This window comes from Pempheris klunzingeri, chromosome 20, assembly GCF_042242105.1.
Source record: "Pempheris klunzingeri isolate RE-2024b chromosome 20, fPemKlu1.hap1, whole genome shotgun sequence".
In the NCBI taxonomy this organism is placed as follows: Eukaryota; Metazoa; Chordata; class Actinopteri; order Acropomatiformes; family Pempheridae; genus Pempheris; species Pempheris klunzingeri.
In genome coordinates this window covers 18,295,306-18,317,462 of record NC_092031.1, presented here as the reverse complement: position 1 = coordinate 18,317,462, position 22,157 = coordinate 18,295,306, and the positions used below count along the sequence as shown (strand labels likewise).

Sequence of the window (22,157 nt, the reverse complement as noted above, 5' to 3'; positions counted from 1 at the left end):
AAAAAAAAGCATTCTGGATTTCAGACACAGCGAAACAACAGTACGCTTCTTTTTTTTTTTTTACTCACAACTATTGATTTTGACAGCTAAAATTATGACTAGTCGCAAGTAGATTTTCACCAAACATCATCCTCCAGCAACACTTGCTGCTCCGTTATTGTTCACCTCATAACATCGAGTGGAAATTGACCATTATTCACAAGAATTGGTCTGCAGCCACTGAAGGACTCTTCCTACACTCACGCTGTAGATGACTCACTCATATTCTAACACAGGGGTGTCCAAACTTTTTTCACTGAGGGTCACATACAGAAAAACATCTAAAGGGCTGGGCCACTCACTAGAAGTGAGCTATATTACTAACTTTAATCCACTAGAGGTGATGTAGATCGCCTCACCTCTAGTGGATTAAAGTTTGCAAAATCAATCAAATGAATCAAAGGTAAATTCTGCTTGATAACTGAATATGATTCAAGAAAAAAAAAAAACAGCCTTTCCATTAGTGGCCTTTCATTTATTAGTTGTGGTACAAGCTGCTCTTTGCCTTGTAGGCTCTTGTTCAGTGTGTTCAGGTGATCAGTGAGATCCACTAAAAATGCCAACCAGAGAGGATCACTGAGCTCATGAAGAGGTCCTTCTCTCTTCAAAACTGGTCCATTTCTGATCTCAGGGAATAAAACCGCTGCAGCACAGAGCCACGACTTAGCCAGCACCAGCACCAGCATCAGAGAGGGAAGCTTGAAATAGTCTGTGCTGGAGCTCTGGTGCTTGAATCAACAGTCTTACCTCCACTTTCTTGCCCCTCGGCGGACACCGTAGATTCCTTTGCGCTTGCCTGTCCCAGCTGGAGCTCCATCCATCGTACCTCCACACAGCTCGTCCCATTTAAGTCCCATCATGCCAACTGCATCTGGCACAGCTTCAAAAACATCCTCACCCGTCATGGTGCTCTTTAGACTGCTAACATCAAGCAGCTCCTCCGTAATGCAAAAGTGATCTTCATTAGTTATTAGCTGTGCTCTCATCGCACACCGCGTCTCAAACTTTCTACACTCACTCACACTCACTTTCCTTAATTCTGCCATTTTGGGTCACCTGTAGCACATTTCTTCTTCTATTACTCATTTTATAGATAATCTGCCTCGTTCAAGACAGTTACTCCACCTAGCGGTGAGACTAAGAAGTACAACACAGTCCAGTGCAGGTTCCATGTGTGGGCTGTATTACAATACATTTTTAGAATTTCCTGCAGGCCAATGAAAATTGGACCACGGGCGCAGTTTGGACACCCCTGTTCTAACATAATGTCTGACTCATTTACTCACAGAAATAAATATCCATTGAGGAAAACGTATTCTCTCTTTAAGACAGAATTTCCGGGGCAAGAAGATCATACTGGCTGCTGAAGGTATTGCTTCACAGAATGTATGGAGAAGAGGAATGACAACAGCAACCCATAATTCTCTAAATCTACATATTTGGCATGTGAAGCTCAATAACCATCTCAATAACGTATCTTCCAACACTGTCCTTACACAAAGAACTCTTCTCTAATTAAATGTAAGGAAAATAACTGTTTGTTACGACTTGGGCCTTTCTTTTGCGGAACAAAAGTAATACTAAGATCCAGGAAAACAGGGACATCAGAGCAACAAAGTCAGAGGGGAAAGAAACAGGAGCCATCAGAGAAATCGGCCAAGTCCACGGCCCAGGTGGACGAGGATGTAATGGACTCCATGTGCCCAGAATGTGAAACACCACTCTACGACCCCACGCGGTCTCCTGGAGGGGAGAGTAACGTTAAACTATATGGACAAAATGAGAGGTCAGTTTGTTCAGTTTTTCAGGCTTTTATTGCCTGATACAGAAGCTTAAATGCAACAACGAAAGTTCTGTGAGAAATAGAGAGATAAAGGGGGTGTAAGACTCTGGCTACAGCAGGAGGCTAAGGGACTGGTGATGAGTCGTTTGTTGCGTCGTCAGTATGCCAGAGCCAACGACAGAATCGACTCATTTGTCATCAGAAAAAAACGATGAGGCTGGAGAACATTTGTGACCGTGAACACAGCGAGCGTCACATTTCCTGTGTGTCTGTGTCCTGGGCTCTCTGAAGCCCTCTGTGACGGCGCTAATGGCAATGTCAGAGCAGACCAGCATTCAGACGAAGGTACTGTTTAGGACTGTAGATGCCTGAAGCAAGAAGGCACTTTCTTCACGTAGAAAAGCCTTTGTTTCTATGACAACATATCACCACTCTGATCACCGCCGTCGTATGATAGACTAGCATCAACCTTTTCATCTATTTGTTTGACATTGTTTTTTCACTGTGAGCTCCAATCAGAGGATGTCTGCCGTCATACTTTGTATGCATGAGCTAAATGTCCCTGCTGTCTGTCAGTCTGGCAGCCGTAGAGCGATGTGGCTGTGTGGTGCGATCCATCAGAGACAACAATGCAGTGAATATCAACGCCTCGTTAGTTCAGTGTCCGGCCGATCTGCTCAGTGCTCCCAAAATGGGCTTTTCTGTCTCTGTTGTGATAGTTTCTGTCTGAGATTTCATAATTAATGCTCTGGGAGGACAGACGTGGCCAGAACAAGTTTTTCCTACCAGGGTGATAAGTCATTCCATCTGATATATGATGAAAATAGCATTTTAAATGTGCATTCCTGTATGCACAATTTGGATCATAATAATAATAAATATTCAATAATCACTCAGCACCTTTTACCTTTTATTTTCTTAAGAACAGTCTGTGATTTTCATTTACTTGCTGTGCAGCTGGGCAGCGCAGTGGTGCAGCGGTTAGCACTGATTGCTCACAGCAAGAAGGAGCCAGGTTCAATTCCACTGGCTGGCTTCCTCCTACAGTCCAAAGACATGCAGGTTGGTCCCTTTAGGTGTGAGTGTGAACCAACCAGTCCGGTTGTACCACTTGCCAAATGACTGCTGGGATTGGCTCCATCTGTGTCCTACATTTTTATTGAACTAATTTGATGTTTGATTTTTACAGTTTGGATTAAACATATAGAAACAACGAGCAGACCAAGGAGTTTGTGCATTATATTGCAGAGTTGGAGAGGAACAACATCAGAGAGAATCTGAAATACACAAAATTTCTTTCCATCACGTCAGATGGCTCCATAGACAGTTCTGAGGAAGAGGAGGGGTGGATGGGTGGAGGGGTGGAACGGCGGAGCCAAGACTCTTGTGGTCAGCCAGCTAAAGGGTGACATCATCAGCATCCACTGTGTGGCACAATGTCTCGAACTGAGCATTCCCAAACAACCCAGTTCTGAGACTATGTTGGTGCAATAGTTGGCAAACACACTGTCATCCAGGCACTGCGGCTGTCTCCCCTTGTGGAGAGGTTCTCCAGGCAGGCTGGATCTCCCAGAGGACCTTCCCTTCCCGAAAGCCAAACATCTTGGTCCAGCGCAACAAGTGTTTGTGGGGGATAAGGCCTTTCCTTTGTGCAAAGACCTCATTCAACCTTCTGCTGTACGCCAGCTCTCAAGTCCAGAACATTGCCAGGGTGGGTAGTAGAGGCAGCACTCTCTGTCAGAGTAAAAAATATACAGCACACTCCTCTGCTGCTGGTTAAGTGCCATGGCAGAAGCAAAATGGCTTGCTGATTGTTTTGGGTCTGGCATGGGAAGCGCAGTGTGTGTATAAAAGACCAAGTACATAAATTCATTTGCTGTAAAAGCTCCTTTCGGTTACTAAAATGTTGCACTGCTATTGCATGCTGTACAACTGAACCGCGTGCTGAGATTCAACTGTTGTTAACTCCTATGCTGATATATATATATATATATATACACAATATGAGCACAGGCTTTCCTAATAATACAATGCTGATGTTACTGATGTTGAGAAAAACTATCATATCGATCATATCTATGAACGTGTAATACTTTCACTTGGGAAAAATGTAGATAATTATCTCAGAATTCTAATAAAACCTAATTATATCTTTCACTCAGAGAAACGGCATTTTTTCTGTGGAAAATCAATTGTCATCATGTTTTGTCCTGACTGCATCTAATTAAATCAATTTTCAAATGTATTGCTGTTATCATTTCATTGCAATACTGCTGACTATAGTAAAATTATCAATTTATTATGATGTGATTGTGGCCGCCCTGGGCTCTGGTATGTAGCTCCACAGTGGAAAGCTCACCCATCAGAGGCTGCTATAACTGGACTCTGTGTAATACAGTTAACAGTGTTCAGTTTTGATTTCACTTCTTTTTTTCTGGGAGTACACGTCTTAACACTGGGGGCGAAGATCAAGAGGAATAATTTCTCTGGGTCATGTTCTTTATTTAGCACAGACATGAAGCTCTCTTCAAAGTGGTTGTCAGGAGTTGGACTTGTATTTTTGCTTGTTGGGCCATGGGGTGGGGAAGGTGTCTTGGGACGCTGGATATGCTCGCACACTACTGGAGGCTGAGCTGCCTGCTGTGCTGCTGCTTGGGAGGAATGGGTGGTTGCAGAGTCTTAAGCCTGGTAGGAAGTCACATGGAGGCAACCTGCTGATCTGATGGAGGGGTTTGAAATGCCCGGAGTGAGGGTGCTGCACCATAAGCATGAGCTGGGGTGGGTTTCTGCTCCATCTGGTTAGAGACTGAGCGAGGCAGTTGGAGGACTTGTGTCTCTGGGTAACTGGAGTAAGGTACCACATAGTCTTCATCCCCAGTGTTTTCACTGCTTGATCTATCTTTTAAATAGGGGTGGAGGAAATTATAAACAGAGCATTGCCTCCATTTCTTTTTCTCCTCCTTCAGCAGCACTCTTATTTTCATTCTATAACCTTCTTTTGTTCCTGTACCTGCCTTCTTTTCTCACATTCTTCTTGTGCAAAATCGAATCAGATGTTGATGCAACACAATGGGATTCACTGTTGCTACGATTTTCTGGTCATTATCTAAAAAAGAAGAGGCATGTACAAATTGCAGCTAAAGATAAAACTAAAACAACATAGCGAGCAGTGCTGGTTGTAGAGTCTGACAGGAAGGAAGGAGCTGCAATATCGCTCCTTCAAACTCCTTCACTCAAATGAGTGGAGGAATCTGTCGCTGAAGGAGCTCTCCCTTGTTGTCAGTGTGTCCTTCATTGGGTGGGAGTCATTCTGTCTCATGGATGATAGCTTTGCCAACATCCTCCTCTCTCTCACCACCTCCACTTCTTGATGAGCTTGTCCAGTTTCTTCCACTCCACAGCAGCAATGCTGCTACCCCAGCAGACCACTACATATAAAACAACAGGGTCATAGAAGGTGAGACCAGAAGACTGCAGTCTGAGCAGGTAAGGGCTGTAAACTAATAATGTGCTCCAGGTGAGGCTTGAACTCACAACCTCGGCATCACTCGCCTGAATACTGTCTTATAAGTACCGCGCGCTGACCGATTGCGCCACTGGAGCATGAAGAACCCCTGACTTTAAACATCCTATGTAGTAAGAACAGAAGCATGTGTGGTTCCCCTCTTTATGCAGCTATAATTGTGATATGAAGCCTACCCCCCCGTCACTGTGTCTGCCTGGCATAGCTAATGTACATTTGGCCATGCAGTTCTTTCCTGGTGAGATCATGGTATGCTTTTAATGTGTTAGTATTAAAAGACTATCCTTTATCCTCTATCCTAAGTTTGGAGCCTGACGGTTCCACAGGCTCATGGCCCTTGGGTTTTGCCAGGTAGATTTGGTGCAGATAATGTTGGAGCATCAGTTTTTGGAACTTGTGTCCGTGGAGCTGTAGAGGCATAATATGAGAGCTGGCCTTCTTGATCAGCTTGCCCAGTCTCTTCCAGTTCACAGCCGTGATGCCACCTGAACAGATAAAGGCTGCAAACTGATAACTTGGTCCAGGTGAGGCTTGAACTCACAACCTCTGCATTATTCGCCTACGTGCTGTCTTATAAGTACTGCGCACTGACCGATTGCACCACAGTAGCCTGAACTAAGCTTGAATTTAACCATCCAATGTAGTAATGACAGAAGCATGTGTGGTTCCCCTTTCTGGAAAAAAACATTATTATTAACTTTTATTTGTACAGTAGCTCAAAATAGGTTCAGTTATCCAGCAGTGTCTTACACAAGGAATGTTTATGATGCCCTGAAATAGCAACGGTCCATTTACTTTACTTAGCTGTGGTAGCCCGACACCTGGTTCCTCCTCTTTCAACATCTTTTGCAAGGCAGATCTGGTGCTGATAATGTTGCTGTCTCACCTCTTGGACCTTGTGCCCGTGGAGCTGTGGAGACAGAATATGAGCATGATGTGGATCTTCACAAAATCGACTGTGCAGCTTTTCTCCCCTCTGTTATTCTACTAAAACAGAGCAGCAATACTCTTTCTTTTTGTACGCCATTTCTCTTCTTTTGCATCTTTTATGCTGAAATGAAAAAAGAGGACGTATGTACAAATTGTAACAAAAGATAAAACTTAAACAACATATTTGACTCCCTGTGTAGGTCCGTGTGTCTGTCCAGTGTTCTACTCCTGCGAGCAGTGCTGGTTGTAGAGTCTGACAGGAAGGAAGGAGCTGCAATATCGCTCCTTCAAACTCCTTCACTCAAATGAGTGGAGGAATCTGTCGCTGAAGGAGCTCTCCCGTGCTGTCAGTGTGTCCTTCATTGGGTGGGAGTCATTCTGTCTCATGGATGAGAGCTTTGCCAACATCCTCCTCTCTCCCACCACCTCCACTTCTTGATGAGCTTGTCCAGTCTCTTCCACTCCACAGCAGCAATGCTGCCACTCCAGCAGACCACTACATATAAAACAACAGGGTCATAGAAGGTGAGACCAGAAGACTGCAGTCTGAGCAGGTAAGGGCTGCAAACTAATAATGTGCTCCAGGTGAGGCTTGAACTCACAACCTCGGCATCACTCGCCTGAATACTGTCTTATAAGTACCGCGCGCTGACCGATTGCGCCACTGGAGCATGAAGAACCCCTGACTTTAAACATCCTATGTAGTGAGAACAGAAGCATGTGTGGTTCCCCTCTTTATGCAGCTATAATTGTGATATGAAGCCTACCCCCCCGTCACTGTGTCTGCCTGGCATAGCTAACGTACATAACCAGCTATGATAATTCAAGCCTTGGATTTAGCTATTTTTGTAAATGATATGTCTGTTCACAAACCTATTAGCCCCATGTGACTGCTGCCATTTGGCCATGCAGTTCTTTCCTGGTGAGATCATGGTATGCTTTTAATGTGTTAGTATTAAAAGGCTATCCTTTATCCTCTATCCTAAGTTTGGAGCCTGACGGTTCCACAGGCTCATGGCCCTTGGGTTTTGCCAGGTAGATTTGGTGCAGATAATGTTGGAGCGTCAGTTTTTGGAACTTGTGTCCGTGGAGCTGTAGAGGCATAATATGAGAGCTGGCCTTCTTGATCAGCTTGCCCAGTCTCTTCCAGTTCACAGCCGTGATGCCACCTGAACAGATAAAGGCTGCAAACTGATAACTTGGTCCAGGTGAGGCTCAAACTCACAACCTCTGCATTATTCGCCTACGTACTGTCTTATAAGTACCACACGCTGACCGATTGCACCACTGGAGCCTGAACTAAGCTTGAATTTAAACATCCAATGTAGTAATGACAGAAGCATGTGTGGTTCCCCTTTCTGGAAAAAACATTATTATTAACTTTTATTTGTACAGTAGCTCAAAATAGGTTCAGTTATCCAGCAGTGTCTTACACAAGGAATGTTTATGATGCCCTGAAAAAGCAATGGTCCATTTACTTTACTTAGGCTGTGGTAGCCCGACACCTGGTTCCTCCTCTTTCAACATCTTTTGCAAGGCAGATCTGGTGCTGATAATGTTGCTGCATCACCTCTTGGACCTTGTGCCCGTGGAGCTGTGGAGACAGAATATGAGCATGATGTGGATCTTCACAAAATCGACTGTGCAGCTTTTCTCCCCTCTGTTATTCTACTAAAACAGAGCAGCAATACTCTTTCTTTTTGTACGCCATTTCTCTTCTTTTGCATCTTTTATGCTGAAATGAAAAAAGAGGACGTATGTACAAATTGTAACAAAAGATAAAACTTAAACAACATACTTGACTCCCTGTGTAGGTACGTGTGTCTGTCCAGTATTCTACTCCTGCGAGCAGTGCTGGTTGTAGAGTCTGACAGGAAGGAGCTGCAATATCGCTCCTTCAAACTCCTTCACTCAAATGAGTGGAGGAATCTGTCGCTGAAGGAGCTCTCCCGTGTTGTCAGTGTGTCCTTCATTGGGTGGGAGTCATTCTGTCTCATGGATGATAGCTTTGCCAACATCCTCCTCTCTCCCACCACCTCCACTTCTTGATGAGCTTGTCCAGTCTCTTCCACTCCACAGCAGCAATGCTGCCACTCCAGCATACCGCTACATATAAAACAACAGGGTCATAGAAGGTGAGACCAGAAGACTGCAGTCTGAGCAGATAAGGGCTGCAAACTAATAACGTGCTCCAGGTGAGGCTTGAACTCACAACCTCGGCATTACTCGCCTGAATACTGTCTTATAAGTACCGCGCGCTGACCGATTGCGCCACTGGAGCCTCAACAACCGGTGCCTTTAACCATCCAATGTAGTAAGAACAGAAGCATGTGTGGTTCCCCTCTCTGGACAAATAAAAAGCATTATTATTAGCTTTTATTTGTACAGCAGCTCAAAAATAGGTTCAGTTGTTTATGATGCCCTGAAAAGCAAAGGTCCAATGTACTGCAATAATTCTTTTGCTATATGTGCCAGAAAAAAGTTTGCTGACTGCCAGGGGGTCAGTTAGGCTAGACTCTTAGCTGTGGTAGTCCTATACCAGGTTCCTCCTCACCATCCTTTGCAAGACAAACCGCTGGCACATCACCTCTTGGACCTTGTGCCCCTGGAGCTGTGGAGGCAGAATATGAGCGTGATGTGGGTCTTCACAAAATCGGCTGTGCGGCTTTTCTCCCCTCTGTTATTCTAATAAAACAAAGCAGCAATTCTCTTTCTTTTTGTACACCATTTCTCTACTTTTGCATCTTTTATGCTGAAATGTTTTCGTGAAAAAAGAGGACGTATGTACAAATTGCAATAAAGATAAATCTTGAACAACATACTCAACCCTCTGTATAGGTCTGTGTGTCTGTCCAGCACTCTATGCAGCATTGTACTCACAAAGGAATGCCTGCTACAGATGGTCTTTGAGAGGCATGGGCAGATGTACCTAAATCCAGTTTTGATGAGTGGTTTTCCTTGGCACGATCTGTTTTAGCACTAAAAAGCAAAACTGGGTTTAAAGCATGTATTACTTTCAAGTAAAATGTAAACACTTTTATATTATTATTTCTCCTCTCTGTACCACACACACACACACACACACACACACACACACACACACACACACACACACACACACACACAAAGCCCCATACAGGGGTGTGATATTTACAGACAGACTTACCTTAAAGTTGCTGTTAAGATTCTTTTATGGGATGTGAGGGCTTCCTCCAGGACAGAATAACTAATTAAATCAGGACTAACTGTCCTCTCTGCATCCTCGATGAGTTACAAGGCACATTCCTTGGTTAGCTAAAAAGCCAACTTTCAGAATATCTTCCACTGGGTTGATTCCAGAGGGAAACTTTCCATTCCAGATCCAGAGTAGTTAGTTTATCCAAGTCACCACTGCAACGCAAACAGAGTGTGTTCAAGCAAGAGTTAAAAATGCCCAAAATGCACATAATGGATTTGAATACTGATTGACAGAGAGACAGAGCAGTAGTTTTGGTTGCAAATTAAATTAAAATGGCAATTTAGAGATGAGCTCACTTCCTTTGAGACGCAAAGAGCTGTGGACAAAGTCCTGACAAGTAGCTCAGAATACCTGAACCCTGCCCACTGCTGGCTGCTCATCTCCACACTGCTCGGTTTCATTTCCCCCAATCTTTCCCCCACACATGATGAAGTGTCTTTATCGGAAGCAGGCTATCACCTGCTGTTTGTGATTTTGTTTTTTGAAGTACGAACTTCTTCCACATATTTGTCAGTTGTGTTTAAACAGAGAGCGAGTGAGGCGACACACACAAGCAGAAAACAGACAGCGATAAACAGAGAGCTGGGGGGGGAAGGGGGGGGCTGTGCATGAACAGTGATTGACACTGAGCTAGGGACTGCTCCCGCTCTGATTGGCTGTTTTCATTCAGGATTCTTCTGATTGCAAGACCACTAGGAGCCAGAAGAAGCTGATTCACGCACTTCTGTCAGGATACAGTAATAGTTTCAGCAACTATGAGATAAAGATATTTTTTTTAGAAGTTACCAACTGCAGCTTTAACTTTAATATGTATTACATGGCAAGGAACACAACCACAAGGAGAGGAAGCGACTCACCTTTACTACGTAGTGTTTCTTGGCCAAAGACAAAAAAGTCTTTCTTGTCTGTCTGAACAATGTTAATTCCAGTATCACTGTGGATCAGTTGTTTATTCATTCCACGTCATTGGTCATTCTTGTTGTTGGCTGATGAGAAATATTCACCAGTGAAAGTGCAAGTCAAGTGATGTCTGCAAAATACTTACTTGTGCTTTAACATCAGTCTGGCAGTGATCTCAGCAGCACGATCTCTCTCTGGAGAGGAGCATTCATCTGACTTCCTGCTCACTGCCAGAGGTCACAGTGTTAAGATGCACTTGTGTGACTTTTTCCACTCTGTTGTGTGCTGTGATATTCATCATTTCTACAGATCGGTGTTATGAAGAGCAAATCAGATCAGAGTTTGAGAATTTTTCTTTTTTGCAAATTGTGAAGTGGGGTATAAAGACGAATGAATATATTGCACGTTGGTGAACATCATACTGCTGTTGTTGTCGGTTTCGGTGCAGTGTGGTCTACTGGGATGCTAGGTGCTGGTTGTAAAGTCTGACAGCAGCTGGAAGGAAGGACCTGCGATATCGCGGACGAGTCTGTCGCTGAATGAACTCTCCAGTGCGCCCTTTATGGAGTGGGAGTGGTTCACCTCGACCGTCCACTGGGTCAAGGGGGGCAACTCAGGTCAGGCTGGCCGTCTTGATGAGCTTGTCCAGTCTACACTCTACAGCTGTGATGCTGCTCCCCCAGCAGACTGCTACATATAAAATTGCTGATGCCACAAGAGACTCATAGAAGGTCTCAAGCAGCACCCCCAGCACTCCAGAAGACTGCAGCCTCCTGAGCAGATAAAGGCTAACGTGCTCCAGGTGAGGCTTGAACTCACAACCTCGGCATCACTCGCCTGCATACTGTCTTATAAGTACCGCGCGCTGACCGATTGCACCACTGGAGCCTGCGTGCCCTATGAATGCAAACATCCAATGTAGTAAGAACAGCTTTTATTTGCCAGGTGTTTAACACTCAGAACTCTGCTTCATCAGGCTGTGCTGTGATCCCAGTTGATTGGCAGTGCTGGAAACAAACAAACCTACCAAACTGTCTTCACATCTTGGTTCAAATATTGTTTCATCCTTTTTTCCACCTCAGCCCTGCTTCATGGCTCACAGTAAGGAACTGTGTTTTCAAGAGAAAACATGTTCCAGGGCCTACAGGGATAGTTTTTGTAATGGTCATGAATATTATTTTGGAAGTTACGAACAAAACACCAGTTTTATCGTTTAGTTGTGTGCGTCGTTGATCTGCAGTCATCCTGCTTGCTATACACTGCAAGGTCTCAGCACAATATAGCGAACGAGAGGGCCTTGGCCTACTTGAGTGTGACGGGAAGGACCTTTTTCTCAAATAGCAGCACTTCAGCATTTTCTCTCATCTCATATTCACTGGTCAGACGCATTAGCGCACCCAACCAGACTGCAGTTTTAGACTCATCTTTTGATTGACCTCGACGAATGGCCTTCTATTTGTCCTCCCTCCTCAGATGAATTTTTCCTTTGCCAAAGTGCATGTCATTAAAATGTATCAAGACAGCTTCGTTTGCCGACTTGAGCGGAGCTACTCGGGAGCTGGAGCGGTGCCAACGTCCCCCTACCCCCCTCCGATAAGGCAGATACTATCATTGCACCTCAAATTAACCTCCTTCAGATTTGCCTGTGGCTAACTACACAGCTATACACAGGGACAAGACTGGGGTGAAAGCACCTGGCTGTTCTGCTCCGAGGGGAAGGTTTTCTTCTTCGCCTTGACAAGTCCTCCGTGTGAGCTCAGCCTCTTCATCTCAGTGACATGACAGCGCAGAGGCAGGCAGGTGGCGGCTGCAGCTGAAAATTGGCTCTTATCCCCATGATTAGACTATATTTAACTACTGTAATAACCACACAGGAACTATAATGGATGTGATACTGAGGGCAAAAGAAGTAGTTCTGGCATACAACAGGGGCTCTTTATTATGGTTTTAGCAAGGGGAGCACTGTAAAAATGTGTGGTATGAGTTTTTGTTATGCACTGAAATGTGGATCATGTATGTACACTGATGCTACAATCCTCTGAATGAGAGGAAAGGTCATCCCAAGTGACAGTAATTTGCTCAGCAATGATGTTTGTCACATAGCTAAGCATAATACATAAGGGCACTAATCTACCACCATCCCTGAGGATGATGAAAGATTTGTACTAAAAAGCAAACTAGCCAGTACTTATCACTTAATGAATCCAGAGTCTCCAGCCTGTTTCTTTTCTCAACCCCTGAATAATTCACTGCACTAAGGCCCGGAGAAATACCAGAATGTCCGCTTATTTCCTCTCTTAGATGTCTTATCTTCAAAGTCTCATGGGAAATAAATGTTTGTCCATTAATATTACGAGGCACTAACCACATATATAGGGTTAATCCCAGAGCCAGCGCCGCCTATGGGAAAAATGTGCTGACTTAACACTGACACCATCTCGCTGATTGCATCATGCAGCCGTCTGGTTATGTCTAATGGCAGCAAGAGGGAGGCAAGGGCAGGATCTAATTTGGGTCAGTCAAGGTATATCGGCCAATCAGAACATCCCATTTCCCTATGAAGAAATATCAGCGATCATGCCTATCTGACAGAGTGTGCTCGTAGAGTAAATGAGAGTATTAATAATCCCTGCAGATCGTTGTCATCGCAATGAAAAGCTGCTTCATATGTTTTTTTTCCAAATTGGTTACTTTTGTACACATCTGTGGAAGTCAGTTCACACCAGGATGATAAACTGATAAAAAGAAAAGTGAGAATGTTAAATATCTATAATTATTAGGGGTGTAAATGTAAAGGGTGCTTCAAGCTATGCAAGAATTTTGAGTCCTCTTCTCAGTGGCATATTTATGATGCTCTGTTATCTCTGCATTCGGACAGGAAAGCAATAGAAAACTCTTGGAAAGCTTTTTTTTTTACTTCATTGGTCAACCTGTCTCTTCTTTTAGATTCTCTGCCCAGCAAACACGTGAGTTGTTTCTCACACTGATGTCGAGAGTCTGGTCCATTGCTTTAATTATTGTTTAGTACCGTTTTTGAATAGAGTGGCTCCCAGTAAAATGATGCATCCCTCTGGTTAATTGATACTATTTGTTGCTGGCTGTGTAAATGTTAGAGGGTAGAGCGGCACCATCTCTTTTACGGATCTTTTACCTGAGTTTAACAACATAGCTAAAGATGTCAGAACCGTCTATTCTGCCAACCTAATTTCTTCCGGTAAGCGCAACGTTAAAACTGTGAGACACCAAACGACAAGCACCTCCTGATCTTCTTGTATTTTCTGATAATGATTTCATTGACTTTCTCGGGTCTGAAATCATCCCCTCCTCTACTTCCCTATCTCATCATCCAGCTCAGCTGTCAACAGAAAACAGTTTCTCTCCCATTTCCCTGCAAGACCTCATTGATCTGGTGGGCAGTATGACACCATCCCCAAGCCCTGTACATATTATACCAACTTCTTTGCTCAAAAATATATTTGGGTCTATTGGAGCATGTATAGTCCCTAATCATAAATAGCTCCCTGCAGTCTGGTTGTGTCCCCATCTTATTTTAAACTTGCAGTTCTTCAGCCTCTTCTGAAAAAAATAGCTTTGCCCCATCTCTTCCAAAAAAAAACTACAGGCTTATATCCAAGCTGCCTTTTATTTCAAAGATTTTAAAGTAAGGTCTGTTTTGGCGCTGCTGGATCTTAGCACATTAACTGGTACCGTGGATCACTGCATCCTGACTTCAGGTGTGTCTATGGCATCGCTCAGGACTGGTTCTCCTCCTGTCTCTCAGATAGGAATAGCAACTCACATCACACCCAACCTATGCTCTTTACACTGGCTTCCCATCAAGTTCAGGGTTCATTTTAAGGTTCTTGTTTTCACACATAGAGCCCTGCATGGTCAGGCACCTGGGTACATCTCTGACCTGCTTCCTGCTTATATCACCAGTGGGTCCCTTAGGTCGTCTGACCAGGGCTTACTGGCTGCCCATCAATCTTGACTGAAAATAAAAGGTGACTGTGCCATTGAAGTTGTGGCTCTGACACTGTGGAACACTCCACTTTTAGACATTCGATCTGCGGCTCCCTTGACACTTTTAAAAAGCAGCTGAAGACACAATAATTCTGCTGTCTAGTCTTTGTGAGATGGTGCATTTTTAGGTCTGTTGTTGCTTATGTTGTTTCTCTTTACCATTTTTTTTTACTTTGGTCTTATTTTCAACTATTCTTACTCTTGTGGAGTGCTTCATGCCTTGTTCTGTGAAAAGTGCCATACCAAATGAACTTTTCCGAGGCCTAGTGACTTACTAACTTGATGTTTGTTACCGGTGCGTAAGAGTGCACGCTGAGTATGCTCACTGTTGGCTGGGCAAGGCGTTGTCATTTGCCTTCACATACTTGTGTGGACCATGTTTGTGCCTTTTCTGAAGAATAAAAACAGCAATTCAAATCAAGATATACATACATGGCACGGAGAGACCCATCCCACTAGCTAACAAGCAGTCACAGCTGCTTTGAAATGTCAAACTTTAGCAGGTCTGGTGCTACCTGAAAGCTTTACATCACATATATACATATTAAGAAGCTAACATGGGCAATGACAGTAATCTTTGTGGCAGAGGCTATCAAAGCACAGTGGTCCTGAACTCGTCCCAGTCAAAGTGAATAAGTGAAGATTAAGATGTTTTACTTATAAGGACACAGGCATAATATTGCTGAGAGTAGAGAATTTAGATGGAGGACATTAACCCCAAAACCAGGCTAAACAATGACAAGTCGCTAACATTTAGATGAGAAAGTTGTGCCTCTAGAGAATGATTAGTACCACTGCTCACTAGTGTGGGTGTGACAGGCTCTAAAACTTAATCCTGGGGCATACCGACTAAAAAACTGATAAATATTCACATTTCTCTCAACACTAGTTCACTTGATTCAGTGAAAATATTAAATCCTAAATAATTAAAACCTAATCTGAGTTGAATATTTGATTTTGTAAATCAAATCATAGAAACATGGTTCAGAATCTATGTTTTGTGTATAAATGCATGGATTATGTATCTAGTCACATTTAGCATCTGATAATTAGCTTATTTATTTATTTATTTATTTATTTTAAGTATTTCCATGATATAATTAATGATCTTATCATTCCTAATTTTTCATCAGTTCATTCATTTTCCCAACGGGGCTGGGCTTCCACACACAACAGCATCAGTCCGCTGTTTCATGTGACGTCAGTCCAGTGCCATATGGCTGTCTGAAGGGCACTCTGTTCCATCACCTACTTCTCCTAGAACAGGGTGATACTGTGTGGTGTCAGGTGTCCTCTCCCCACAACATGAAAATGAATATGTGTTCTTGTCTAAACATGCAATATGCGCTTACCACAACTCTGTGCACGTGCATTTGGATCCTTCATAAAATGTGTCATTCATCTAAAATATAATGGCTTTGGTGCAGTAGTGATTTGTTGCAATGTATTTTTGCATTTGAGAAACAATACAGTACAGTGGTTGTCTATAAAATTCCTTAAAGGGTCAAAGGGTCAAATGACTTACTTATCAGGTGTGCTCAATTCGATTTTTACCTCAAAATAAAGCAGTTGAGGTCATCTGGCTAAATTATTGGCTTGTTTGGATCTGATCAAACCTTTTATATGTTTTCAGTCACAAAATTCCGTCAATCAGATGAGCTACTCAGTTACAGCCTGTTTGGAGTTTGTCACCTACAACGCCTGCCTGCGATGGAGCTGGCTCTGGGTTCCTCTTCCTGGAGGATCTGTACAATCAGTGTAAGAGCCCGGCTTCTCCACAGATAAGTTTGGAGGATAAGCATCCCTCCAGAATGACAATGAGGTAGCGACAGAGCCACAGCTGGATGTGACAGAGAGAGATGAATGAGGCCAGAGAGGGAGAGATCAAACCCCTTCAGCACACCTGCTCACACCTGTTCACCGCTTTCACTGATCCTCCTCCAGAAGCCGAGCACAAAGACAGGGACAGGAGGAGCAGTGGACGAGCAAGTGTGGAAGTAACAAGCAGAATCGTTCAAATAGTCTGCAAAGAGTCCTCACTGTTGATTGTTAGAAACAGCATCGTTTCTGAATGTGGCACAGAAGAGGACATTTGTGGTTGCAGTATGACAGTGCAGTAGCATGCAGTCCTCTCTACTTTACTCATTTTGGAGGTCGTTTGCCCTTAGCTTGGTGGGGTGTTCCCATAAATGATGAAAGAAAAAATAGAACGAGCTGTGGTTTCCTGGGGTGACAATCTTCAAAAGCACCCTGACCGGCTGCATTTTTATAGCTGTGAATTAGCACTCTGCGGGAGACCTTTACTATTGGTTAATCCCTCGCTATCCTCTTTGTGCTTTTCTCATCTCTCAGCCTCCTGCGGATCGTGGTAGCGGTGCTCTGGCTTCCATGAATCACAGATCATCTGCCACCGCCACTTTTTACTAATATTAGTCGTGTTATTATCATTCATATATTAACTATTGTCATGTTATTCACTGTCACCATATTGCTCATTATCAGTCATATATCAATTGTTAGTAATATAGTTGCTGTTATTATTATGATTGTTTGTTGTGCGTCCTCCCCCACCCCTTTCTCTCTCTCTCTCTCTCTCTCTCTCTCTCTCTCTCTCTCTCTGTCCAAACCTCCACCCAACACGGACCCTGGCAGGAAGTTAAAGGGGAGTTTTTCCTGCCACTGCCTAATAAAACTGTTACCCAATCACACATCAAGCTATCATCAAGCTTGCTTCAGGAGCAAGCCGGGATTCAGTGTCTTGCCCAAGGACACTTTGACATGTTGACTCATAGCCGGGGATCGAACCACAACCTTCCCGATTGCATGACGACCCACTCAACCTGTTCCCAACATCTTTGGTTTTGGAACTCATAAGTGAAGTAATGTTAACTTGAGTCAGCCAACTCATGTAAAATATGCACAGTGTTGATTTTTGGCATCAACGCTCTGACCTTGTCACTCCACAATAAATCCTCCACCAGAATAACAGAGCCTGCAGGTGGACACTGGAGGGAAATGGTATATTAACAGCAGCAGCCATAGCAGCAATGACAGTGTAGTTTTCATGAGAGCAGTGTGGCGGGGTACGCCACACGAGTGTTTCAGCATACTGGAGTTGACTGATCTAGCTCACAGGCTTCATTTGTAATGCCCGCAAGACAGCTTTTGGGTTTGCTGACATAAGTTGTGAGCATCCAGCCAAAAAGTTATCTTACCCTTCAGGAGGTGAAAGTATTAAGTATTATGCAAGAAACTTTTCTTTTAGACATTTATTTTTCTTTCTCATCCCTCAAATCCTGTGTGACCTCCTTGAAATAGGACTGCCTGGAGGGCCCTAATTCCAGATTTGCAATATTAGATTGTTGTTAACTGTAGTGTGAAAACATGGGCATTCCAAATTAAAATGCCTTTTACATTGAATATTTAAGCGAACAAAACTATCCTGATCTCTAAATGGTACAAAGTTAAACATGACACATTTCTTCAAATTTTAAAACAAAGTTCCTTTTTATTATAATTTTTTACAGCGTCAAAATAATCTAAAAAGAGAGCAGGAAAAAACCATGTGCAAAAGTTTGGAACCCTTTTGGATTATTCTTTGTTACTTTTGACAACAATGACTTCTAAGGCTCAGACGCTGGTGATTTCCTCATTAGTGCTTTAACGAGTGGATGAGCTATTCATTGTGAAGCAACTCCATGTCTTCTAAAGCATCCAGCTGCTGCGGCTCCTCCATCTGGTTTTAACAACCATGGACTTCAAACAGTTGTCCAAAGATGTCAGAATCAAAATAGTTCACTCCCACCAACAAAGAGATGGCTGCAAAAAACTCTCTCAGTGTTTCAAACTGCCGATTGACACTGTCAGAAACATTATCACACAGTATCAGATGACTGGAGCAGTTGAAGTCAAGTCAACATCTGGAAGACCCAGTGAATTTTGAGGTAGAATGGCCTGATACTTGTAGAATTGTTCAGAATAAGCCATGCATCACTGCAAGAGGTACAAAGGGAAAAAGCAGCCACAGAACAAAGATGCAACGTACTTTAGATAACAAAGACCTACAAAGCAGAGTTCATATGACCTCAACACAAAATGAAACATCTGAAATATGCAAAAGAAAACCTTCAGGAGCCTGAAGCCTTTTGGAAAAATGTGCTGTGGACTGACAAAAGCAAAATCTAACATTCTGATCACAAACAATGTATGTTTGGAGAGAGCATCTCCAGGAAAACACATGGCCACCACAAACTGTGCCTACTGAAACTGTACAAAATCTCAATAAAGAATAGTTTTGCTTTAAAATTTGGAGAAATGTGTCATGTTAGCTTTTGCTCACTTATTTACTTATATAGATTATTAGATTGGTTGGGGCTGCCTACATTACTTTTGCACACCCATGGATGATATAACCATGTCTCTTTAAATTCAACCTACACATGTATAATGGATTATTTGATTGTACCCCTGACATATTACTCACTGACGAGTGACTGAAACAGTACTGGGTTTGAGTCAGCACTCACTTTTAAAGATCACATCCTAAGGGAACTTTCCTTTCAATAAAAAGCTAATCACGGCTCTCCGTACATGACTAACAACCCTACAAGTAAATTAATGGGCACCACTCAGTCCCAACCAGAGCTGCACACACACACACACACACACACACACACACACACACACATCCACACACACACACACACACACACACACACACACTCACTCACACACACACACATCCACACAGGAGCCTTTTATCTATAAGTCATAAGACGTCTGCTAGATGCAACAAGTCTTCATACCCACACGTCAAAACAGACTGCAGAAGCTGCTGGAGCACAGCTGATGTTGAACGTTGGTATGAGAAAAGACACGAGCTGCTGTCTCTGATGTCACAGCTGTATAGATCAGTTATTTTCACGAGGTTGATCCAACATAGGTTGATTTGAGTGTTTGAACAGTGCTGTTGTTTTTTCTGGTGAGGACAGGCTGGCCAGTTCATGTATACTATGGCACGTCTCCACCCGTCTTCCTGCTTCACGCTCATATAGAACCACACAACAGTGCACTCAAATAAAACCCATTTTCTTCAGTATTCTGTCTCGGGTTGAATGGGATTGATTGCATTGATTTGTGGCCACAGCGTAATGGCTCATAGGAAGGGAGCACATACAAAGAGACGAGTGGCTTTTCATGGCGGAAGCTACCGTCTTGACCTATTTCGAGCTCACATGAATACTTGTTGCTTGTTTTTCAGCTTGTATGACACACAACGTGACAATATGTGTGACAATAGAACGCAGCCAGAATCAGGGGATGTGCAAAACATCCATTTTGGACACATTTTGGACCAACAGGGGTACTGATAGACATATAACCTGCATCCAACAAATCACATAGGTGCATCCTTCAAGGAGGTCTATGAGGGCAAATCCATGCTTTTGTTTGGCAGAGCTATAGTTAAGTTTACATAACACAACAGAGAGATTTTCCCATGATAACATTGCCTTCCCATGGCTTTTAATCTTTCCTCACTCCTTCTGTTATTCCTTCTATCCTGAAGCCCATTCTCTATTCTGATTAATTTCCCCAGTATCAGCCGCATAAAGCCGCATGTCTAATTAAGGCATTGTGCCCGTGGAATCTTCTTTTCAGTAATTGCCCCAGTGCTCCAGAGTTTTAGTGGTGTATCTAGGTCAGAGCAGCAGTGAACCCTGGGGTACAGTGTGCTGCACGGTTTCAGGGTGTATGAGCGCCTTTCTGATCATGCTGCGAGTCCCTGGATTTTTCCACCTCCCTATCTCCGCTCCTACACACCAGAGTTGATAGGAGCGTGCTCTAATGTGCTCTGGTGTTAAATACCATGCAGGGCAATCATCTACAAAGCACTGCGCTGTTCCAGAGATGTGCTCAACAAACTGTGAATCATTGCAGTCCTCTGGGATGTGCTACAGGCTCCCACTAATATATGTTTGCTCATATTTTAATGAGCTATATTATATCTATGTGAGCTACTAAAACAGTATGCAGTGCACCACCACACAGCTTCATACGGGCATTATGAGTTTCTCCCTGTCTCCCCCTCCCCCTAATGGCACCAGGTGTGAAGAGTGGTAAATTGAAAGGTCCCAGGCAATCATCCAGGAGCCCCTCTCAGCTCAGTCAGCTGGGGAATTCAGTGCAGGCCAGGGTAGAGAACCAGCCAACCTAACTAATGCAGCTGAGCCTGCCAAGCCTGTACTGTAGCCATAATATCCCCCGCTGCTCCCATACATAGCAGAGCGTGATTGGCTGCGTTCTCCATGCGCGGGCCAAGCTGTTGCCTGCCCTCTGCTGCATGTGTCCGTCAAAAGCGGCTTTGTTTCATCACGTCTGAAAGATCGTCAATGGAGGCTGACACTGTGAGTTTCGGTGAATCATCCTCGTTTTCCCCTGTCCAGGTTTTCAGAGGAACTGGCGTTAAATGTTCATCGACAAATTTATAGCCAGTATTTAAAATGTCTCCCCTAACAGTTGCTAATCTCCCTGCAACGGACCACACCCACACTGAGCATCTCTACCTGATACAGTTTGGCTGCTTATCTTTTCACTTTTCGTTCCAAGAGAAAAGCCTTGCAGGAGGACGTTTATCTGATACGTTTGGCCAACGAAACCCTTTCTCGGGTAATGTTGGCAATGAAGAGCGGGACAGATCCGCTTAAGTTCTCCTGTGTTTTTAAGTTGTTGGAACGGCTTAAAAAAAGATGCCACTCCCCTAACTCTTTAAAGCTGAGCGTGTCTCTTAACAGAGCCTCATGCAAACAGCTTATAAATGTGGAGAAATCCATCGTTTGACAGGCCTGAAATCCCAGTTTACAGTTGCTAGGCTATAGCTGGGCTATAGCTAATAATCGTTAAAGTGTAATACATATCAAGGCTGCAGTCTTAGTTGGCGGAAGTAAACACCTTAAAGATTGACATGAGGCCCTCATGGTACATGATCAGCATGCCCACTGTGTCCCAACACGGTCACTGAGCTTTCACCTTGTTGTCGACACAGCCTGATTGCTTTCTTGCTGTTGTCTAGACCAGATAATCTTGGCTCAGCCATCCCTCGCCACTCCCACCAAGCTGATGGAAAATCTGGTCATGCTGGGTTCTTTACATTTCTCATCAAGTCCATCTTTTTTCATTCATTCAGCGTAGCTCTGATATAGCTTCGTTTTTGAGGATCGGATAACAATATAATTGGAGAACAAGTATCATTTATCCATTCATTAAGCTCGCAGGATCCCACAGTCAGCAGTGCTATGGACATAGACAATAATCCCCCCCTTCAAAACCACATTTTTGTAACATCTGTGCAGAGGTGGGTAGTGTAGCCAAAAACTATTCACAGGTTAATGTGCCCTTACTTTGTAAAAACAAGTAATTAAGTAGAAGCACTAAAAAGTAGAAGTATTAGAATAACTACATACAAAAGTATGAGCAGGGAGTATACTAGACCACTAAATAAATCAAAGTAAGGCTATGAATGAACCCAAATGTAAAGTAGTACAGTTATGACTCCAGAAATGTAAGAGTAGAAAGAATGCTGTATTAAAATCACTTTAGCACGAAAAACGTACTCTGAGTCACTGTTGTTGTGCTGGGACCCTGACAGATGAGCAGTATAGATAATGGATGGATGGATCGCCCCTCCTTCTGTGGTCCCAGAGGACGAAGGATGTCATGCAGAA

At 43.5% G+C, this 22,157-nt stretch overlaps 4 non-coding genes across 4 annotated transcripts; all 4 read right to left on the bottom strand.

Moving 5' to 3' along the window:
* Window positions 1-5,331: 5,331 nt before the first annotated feature.
* trnai-uau (transfer RNA isoleucine (anticodon UAU)) lies at window positions 5,332-5,425 on the bottom strand. The gene is made up of 2 exons: window positions 5,388-5,425; window positions 5,332-5,367 (listed from the first exon to the last, which is right to left on the bottom strand). It is a non-coding gene; the product is annotated as a tRNA-Ile (tRNA).
* Window positions 5,426-6,852: 1,427 nt separating this feature from the next.
* Window positions 6,853-6,946, bottom strand: trnai-uau (transfer RNA isoleucine (anticodon UAU)). The gene is made up of 2 exons: window positions 6,909-6,946; window positions 6,853-6,888 (listed from the first exon to the last, which is right to left on the bottom strand). It is a non-coding gene; the product is annotated as a tRNA-Ile (tRNA).
* A 1,516-nt stretch (window positions 6,947-8,462) lies between these two features.
* On the bottom strand, window positions 8,463-8,556 carry trnai-uau (transfer RNA isoleucine (anticodon UAU)). Its single transcript has 2 exons — window positions 8,519-8,556; window positions 8,463-8,498 (listed from the first exon to the last, which is right to left on the bottom strand). It is a non-coding gene; the product is annotated as a tRNA-Ile (tRNA).
* Window positions 8,557-11,207: 2,651 nt separating this feature from the next.
* Window positions 11,208-11,301, bottom strand: trnai-uau (transfer RNA isoleucine (anticodon UAU)). The gene is made up of 2 exons: window positions 11,264-11,301; window positions 11,208-11,243 (listed from the first exon to the last, which is right to left on the bottom strand). It is a non-coding gene; the product is annotated as a tRNA-Ile (tRNA).
* Window positions 11,302-22,157: the final 10,856 nt, after the last annotated feature.